The following is an 8,148-nucleotide window of genomic DNA, read 5'->3' as shown; positions in this document are numbered from 1 at the left end:
TCCACATTTAAAAAGCATTGCTTGTAAGTGTCCCAAATTGAGGGACAAGAGAGGATTTTTTAAGATTTTTTGGATTAGGTCCAGATTTAAAAAATTGGACCAAATGCAGTCACATGAATGTCATACCGTTGAATTGTATAAGGATGAAGAATGCCTGTTTTTTTCTGAACAGAGTTGTATGAATCAATAGAATGACGTAAGAGAAATCAGGGAAAGTGCGCATAGAAAAAAGATAGATAATGAAAGTGTAATGATATAGGAGTTCTAAGGAAGGGTTAGAGAGTTAGGAGCGCAGGACCTTGATAAGGGTTTCAGTGTTTAACAATCTTATCTGCTTCTCTAATGTTACTTCAGCCTTTTTGAAGTCTTTAGTTTGATCCTTTGTACACATCATGGACAGTCATTTCATCCAGGATTTTAACTTTTCTTTGATTTTAGAAACATGGGTAACATTACATTGTATCTGAATAGCTTGTAATGTTGCTCTTACATCTTAAAAGAATTCATTCTGTATCCTAAGGAAGTACATCTATAAGAGAGAATGTTTGCCTCTAAAACAATACCTATAGGGTGGTGTGCACATTCTTAAATAAATACCAGTCATTTCCTCAAATAGAAAATTGAACTCCCAGTCTCCATATTATACATCCCCCACCAAATTTTACACCTTGCAATCAGTAAATCTATTTCTTAGGCTATGTTGACACGCTTCATTATGATTTATCAATCTGTCTGAGACAGAAACTGGAGTGATTTTCCCAAGCAACCAATCACGACTAATCTTTCATTTTACCAGAGCTCCATAAGATATAAAACATGAGCTGTGATTGGTTGCTTGGGAAAATCACTCCAGTTTCTGTCTCAGACAGATTGATAAATCAGGGCCAATGTCTTCTTCCAGCTCCATCTTCATCTGTAAAGTTTGACTCCTGGACATCATTGGTTCCTCACTTTGCCAGCCGATCCTCATCCTTCTCATCCTCTGTATAAAGACAACAATCATTATAACCCTTCAAGAGACTGTGCTTCCTAAATATAATACTGCCAAACCCTGTGTACCCTGTATATTATACTGCCAAACATCATGCCCTCTAAAAATAATACCACACACTGTGTCTTCTGTAGTGTGCACAGAGCAGCAGCATTCCATTGAAAACAAGCAAAATTCTGCTGGCGGAAGTTCGTAGTGTAGACAAGCCCTAATTCCCCCAGACCCCTCTGCCCCCCAGACCCCTAAGTCCTCCTCCAGACTCCTGCTCCCAGAGACCCCTAAGGCTAGGTTTCCCCCTTTTTTTTTACCTGCAAAAACACAGAAAAACGGCTACTGCTTTTTCCTGTGTTATGGTAATTTTTGGGCATTTTTTTTTGTGCTTTTGCCTTCTCTGGAAACATAGCCTTAGTCCTCCCCTGGTCCTTAAAGGGGTACTCCACCCCTAGACATCTTATCCCCTATCCAAAGGATAGGGGATAAGATGTCTGATCGCGGGGGTCCTGCCGCTGGGGACCCCCGCAATATAGCATGCAGCACCCATCTGTATCTGCTTCTGGCAGCGCTGGAGGTTCTGGCTCCCGTCCACGGGAACAGAAGATCGCGACGTTTCCCCCATGTGATGTCACGCCCAGCCCCCTCAATGCAAGTCTATGGGAGGGGGCATGACAGTTCCCCCACAGTAGATTGCAGTTCCCCCGCATTAGGTTATAGTCCCCCCACATTATGTTGGCAGTGTCCCCCACAGACACACAGCCTCCAGTCATATACAGTGTATGGCTGGAGACTGTATGTCTGTGTACTGCCCCACTTCAGTGCTCCGACCACCGCTCCTCTGGTCCGGGGTCATGATTGATCTACTGCTATGGCCTAGGGGCCATAGCAGTAGGTCCCGGGACCGGAGGAGCAGTGGTCGGAGCACTGAAGATGACGTGTAGGTAACTTACCATGCATGCATCCTCGCTGCTCCGCTCCTACGGGCGCACGCACGGGACGTCTGTGATGTCCTTGCGTGCGCTACCTCCTGGCGGCCCCAGCGTTTTTAAAGTTAGTGCGGGGCCGCAGAAAGGTAACTGGGACATCCTTGTGTCCCAAAAAGATCTTTCAGGACACAGGGATGTCCTGCTGAATGTGAGGGGGGGGGGGAGGGGGAATGACAGTATTTATCTGCGTATAACACACACCCTCATTTTCACAGGAAAATTTGAGGGGAAAAAATAAATGTAAAATAAATGACTTGGAAGCTCTGAACTATATGCCTCATCATCCCCCCAACTTTGATTACCCTTGATCCTCAGTTTGCCCCCCCTCCTTCCTCCCCCTTTTATCAGCCCCTGTGCCATATTTACCCCCCCCACCTCCTTTCTCGTGTTTTCCCCTGCTCATCATCCCCCCCGTTGCTCATCATTACCCCCATGCCCATCATTCCCCCCTGCTCATCATTCCCCCCCACTGCTCATCATTCCACCCCCCACTGCTCATCATTCCACCCCCCACTGCATATTATTCTGCCCCCTGCTCATCATTCCCCCCTGCTCATCATTCCCCCCCCCCCCACTGCTCATCATTCCACCCCCCACTGCTCATCATTTCCCCCCCTGCTCATCATTCCACCCTCCTGCTCATCATCCCCCCACCCTGCTCGTCATTCCCCCCCTGCTCATCATTCCATCCCCCTGCTCATCATTCTCCCCCCCTGCTTCCCCCTTCTCATCATGCTCCCACCCTGCTCATCATTCTCCCCCCTGCTCATCATTCTCCCCCCTGCTCATTATCCCCCCCTGCTCATCATTCCTTCCCTGCTCATCATTCCCCCCCTGCTCATCATTCCCCCTGCTCATCATTCCCCCCCCTGCTCATCATCCCCCCCCTGCTCATCATTCCCCCCCCCGCTCATCATTCCCCCCCCTGCTCATCATTCCCCCCTGCTCATCATTTCCCCCCCTGCTCATCATTATCCCCCCTGCTCATCATTATCCCCCCTGCTCATCATTACCCCCCTGCTCATCCTTACCCCCCCTGCTCATCATTACCCCTTGCTCATTATTACCCCCCCTGCTCATCATTACCCCCTGCTCATCATTACCCTCCTGCTCATCATTACCCTCCCCCCTGCTCATCATTACCCTCCCCCCTGCTCATCATTACCCTCCCCCCTGCTCATCATTACCCTCCCCCTGCTCATCATTACCCCCCCCCTGGTCATCATTACCCTCCCCCTGCTCATCATTACCCCCCTGCTCATCATTACCCCCCCCTGCTCATCATTACCCCCTCGCTCATCATTCCCCCCTGCTCATCATTACCTCCCCCTGTTCATAATTACCCCCCCCTGCTCATCATTACCCCCCCTGCTCATCATTCCACCCCCCTCCTCATCATTATCCCCTTGCTCATCATTACCCCCCCTGCTCATCATTACCCCCCTGCTCATCATTACCCCCCCCTGCTCATCATTACCCCCCCTGCTCATCATTACTCCCCCTGCTCATCATTACCCCCCTGCTCATCATTACCCTCCTGCTCATCATTACCCTCCCCCTGCTCATCATTACCCTCCCCCCTGCTCATCATTACCCCCCCCTGCTCATCATTACCCTCCCCCTGCTCATCATTACCCCCCCCTGCTCATCATTACCCTCCCCCTGCTCATCATTACCCTCCCCCCCTGCTCATCATTACCCCCCTGCTCATCATTACCCCCCTGCTCATCATTACCCTCCCCCTGCTCATCATTACCCTCCCCCCCTGCTCATCATTACCCCCCTCCCCCGCTCATCATTTCCCTCCCCCTGCTCATCATTACCCTCCCCCCTGCTCATTATTACCCCCTGCTCATCATTACCCCCCCGCTCATCATTACCCCCCCCCCCCCCGCTCATCATTACACCCCCTGCTAATCATTACTCGCCCTGCTCATCATTACCCCCCCTACTCTTCATTACCCCCCCTGCTCATCATTACCCCCCCTGATCATCATTACCCCCCCCATATCATCATTACCCCCCCCTGATCATCATTACCCCCCTGATCATCATCCTCCCCCACTCATAATCCTCCCCTTCTCATTGCTCCCCCCCCCCCGGCCTTTTATTTTTCATATTTCCTTACCTGGCCGCGCTCAGCAGGCTCAGGTAATGCGTCGGGTCTTGTGGGCTGTGATGAGTGACGTCTCCTGCCGCTCCTCTGCACGGCGTCAGGGACGTCACTCATCATTTCCGGCAGCGCTGGGGTGTAATGAAGAAAACTGCGCCCTGTAGCGGCTGCAGGAAATGATGAGTGATGTCCCTGACGTTGTGCAGAGGAGCCGCAGGAGACGTCACTCGTCACAGCCCACAAGACCCGACGCATTACCTGAGCCTTCCGAGTGCGGCCAGGTAAGGAAATATGAAAAATAGAAAAAGCAGGAAGAGTCCACAGGAGCCGCCGATGGTCCGCTACTGAGCAGCCCGCAGGGATGTCTCGAATGTGACGGGGCCCCCTGCGGGCACGGGGCCCGGAGCAGGTGCTCCAGGAGCGCCAATGATGATCTGGCCCTGGTACCGGCATAATATGCCCGTGCTAGGACTGCACAGGAATTCAATGTCTCAAAGACGGCTATGCATTCCATGCAGAGTCTGCAGAAAGAATGAACAGGTTACATCTAGGATGGAAATCCTGCCATGTGCACAGCAGCAGAATCCAACGGGACTCTGGACTCTGCTGCTCCGGAATCTCTGACGGAATTCCAATGTATCCAGTCCCACTAGGCCAGTAAAAAGTATCAATGTGCACAAGAAAGCTCTGTATAGCTATAATTGATAGTCTGAATATGCTGTCTTCTGCAGACACTAGGGTGCAATGCTCTGCACATACCCCCATGTGTATAGCAGTGTGTGTGTGTACTACACACACTGCTATACACATGGGGGTATGTGCAGAGTATTGCACCCTAACGTCTGTAGTACTACATAGTCTGTACTACAGACACTAGGGTGCCATGCTCTGAAGTCTGCATATACCCTAATGTGTATAGGAGTGAACATATATAAATAAATAAAAATTGCACCTTATATTTATTCTGTAGGTCCATACGGTCGCAAGGATACCCAATTTATATAGGTTTGATTTTATTTTACTACTAAAAAAAAATCATGACTACATGCACCAAAATGGGGCGGTATGAGGACTAATTTTTTGCGCAGTGGTCAGAAGTTTTTATCGGTACCATTTTTGTTTTGATCAGACTTTTTTCTCACTTTTTATATATTTTTCATGGTATAAAAAGTGACCAAAAATACGCTATTATGGACTTTGTATTTTTTTTTTACGTGTATGTCATTGACTGCTGTTTAATTAACGATATATTTTTATAGTTCGAAAAATTTACGCAGGCAGTGATACCACATATGTTTATTTTTATTTAAACAATTTTTTTTAAATGGGAAAAGGGGGGTGATTCAAACTTTTATTAGGGAAGGGGTTAAATCACATTTATTGACACTTTATTTTCACTTTTTTTTTTTTTTTTTTGCAATGTTAAAGCGGGGACTATAGGGGACTATAACATTGCACACACTGATTTCCTACACTGATCACTGCCATGCATCGCCGCTTGACTGCTCCTGCCTGGATCTCAGGCAGGGAGCAGTAATTTGGCGATTGGACAGCGAGGAGGCAGGTAGGGACCCTCCTCGTGTCCTGCAAGCAGTTTGTGCTGCCGCAATTTCACCGCGACGGTCCCGAACAGCACCACTGAGCTAACCGGCAATGTTTACTTTCGTTTTAGACGTGGCGGTCAAATTGATTGCCGCGTCTAAAGGGATTATGCCGGACATCAGCCATGGGTCCTGGTTGCCTATAGCAACTGGGACCCACCGGATATGATGCGTGCTCACCTGCTGAGTGCATTTCATACTTCGGGTGCCGCAGATGGACTTTAATGAATGTTAATTTGCGGCAAGGCGTTAAAATATAAATAAACCTCTCCTCCAATAAAAATTTGTCCCCTTTTCTTATTGTATACAAAAAAAGCGAAAAAACAAAAACAAAATAAGCCTTAAAAGAAATAAGTACAAAATTGCCTAGAAACTGTTTGTTATAATGTGGCCATTGTACATATAATTTTTCAAGTTAAATCAGCTAAACCGCTTTTTTTTGCATTTTAGCCTTTTTGTATGATTAATCGATTAAATAATTGACAGCTAATCGATTATTAAAATAATCGTTAGTTGCAGCCCTAGTGGACATAACTTCAGGATTGACAAAAACTCCCATCTTGTTACAGATCACGTTGTCCTCACTTTACCTTCTGGAAATCTTTGCTGGTCTTGCAACCCTCTTCTAGGATTTTTTCTCACTTTTGGAGAACTTGTAACTTTAGTTATACACACAAGCAAAGAGTGTCTCATTAGTTGTGCTAAGTTTTTTTGCTTTGTGCCACAAATACTATCAATTTGCCAGATTTATGAGTTTTTCTGCTAGGCACAATAAAGTTTAAGGGTCAAAGTTGAACAAGAGGTAAGAAAACAGCAACCCTGGCTGTCTTGTAATAAAGCACAGAACTCCTATTATTGCAGAAATCACTGAAGGCTGAAATTGGGGGTCCAACCTTGGCCTTTCTGTTCAAGGCAGCTCCATTAGAAGAGCCTGTTCATTGCTTTTCAGAGCAATAGCATTTGTGCACTATGAGAAAATGAGAAATTGCTTTACATTCAGAACAAAACGTCAAATGACATTAAAGACATTAAATGGTTGCCTATAGATGGATGTTCAAAACATAAACCACATTTCATTGAAGATTATTTAGTTGGTTGGATGTAAAATCTTATATTGCAACCTTCTGTTATGCTTATACAATTATATAGTGTATCACTCCCAAACAGACATACCATTATTATATATTTAATCCACCCGACATTGGCTCAAAAACTGCTACTAAAACAGCATGTGTGATTCTAGCCTTAAAGGTGTACTCCACTCCTAGACGTCTTATCCCCTATACAAAGGATAGGGGATAAGATGTCTGATCACAGGGGTCTCACCAATGGGACCCACCGCAATCTTCCTGCAGCACCCGATATACGTTTAGAACACTGGCTGTAGCATCGGAGGCTAGAGACGTCACAGCCACACCCTCTCAATGCAAGTCTATGGGAGGGGGCGTGGTGGTCGTCTCTTGCATTGAAAGGGAGGGCGCGTCGCTAGTCATCAGGCATGGAGCGAAGTTCGCTCTATGCATTAGATGACTGCGGTGCCGCAGCAGAGATTGTGGGGGGTCCCAGCGGCGGGACCCCTGAGATCAGACATCTTATCACCTATCCTTTGGATAGGGGGTAAGATGTCTAGGGGCGGAGTACCCCTTTAAAGACATGTACTTCATAGCAATTTTGGAGCAGCATGTTCAGAAAAAATTCACAGTAAAGTAATCATGCAGACATACTAAAGTTTATTGTGTTGTATAGTGTTTTAAAAACATGAGTACTTTAAATGGTCACTGTTGCCTCAAACTATTTCACTCTGTAATTGCGTGTGTAATCTGTAACATATTTGTAAATTACCTAATTTATCAAAAATTACACCGTACCCCTTTTCTGCAATCTTCTGTCGACTGCCTGTTTTTGGGCTCAGTCTGTCTCTAACAACAACATCAAGATGGCACACAGAAGGTGGAGGTTACCTAGTGCCGAGGGCAGAAGAGAGAGCCTGTTCAGTCCAGAGCACTTTCACCAGCCTTATCATGGCATAGCAATAAGGAGTAGGTGCTGGACTGTGTTGTGATTTGCTAGACAACTAAGGGAAAGAAAGAACCTGTGTGTTTACTACTGGCAAACAGTCCAGCTCTGGTGCACATTGAGGGGACTTTTTAGGGACTCAATAACAGCAGTGAGAGCACTAAAAATAACCTTGTCGCCACTCTGAAGGGTTTTTCTATATGACAAGTACACTAGGTGAATGGAACCGAGCTGCAATTCTAGATACAAAGCATATGTCTGTATTCACTCACTGTAGCTTATAAGAATTACTGCAGCTAATACCAGCATACAGTTTTTGCAGTGAATGACAGAAATTGCAGTAAAAATGGCACATTTTACAGCAATTTGCATAACTTGATCTCTGTAAAACACGTCAAATTTACCACAATTTCAGTATTCGCTGCAAAATCGCATACAATATTTAGC

The sequence above is a fragment of the Hyla sarda genome, chromosome 7, assembly GCF_029499605.1.
Source record: "Hyla sarda isolate aHylSar1 chromosome 7, aHylSar1.hap1, whole genome shotgun sequence".
In the NCBI taxonomy this organism is placed as follows: Eukaryota; Metazoa; Chordata; class Amphibia; order Anura; family Hylidae; genus Hyla; species Hyla sarda.
This window is presented reverse-complemented; position numbering follows the sequence as displayed.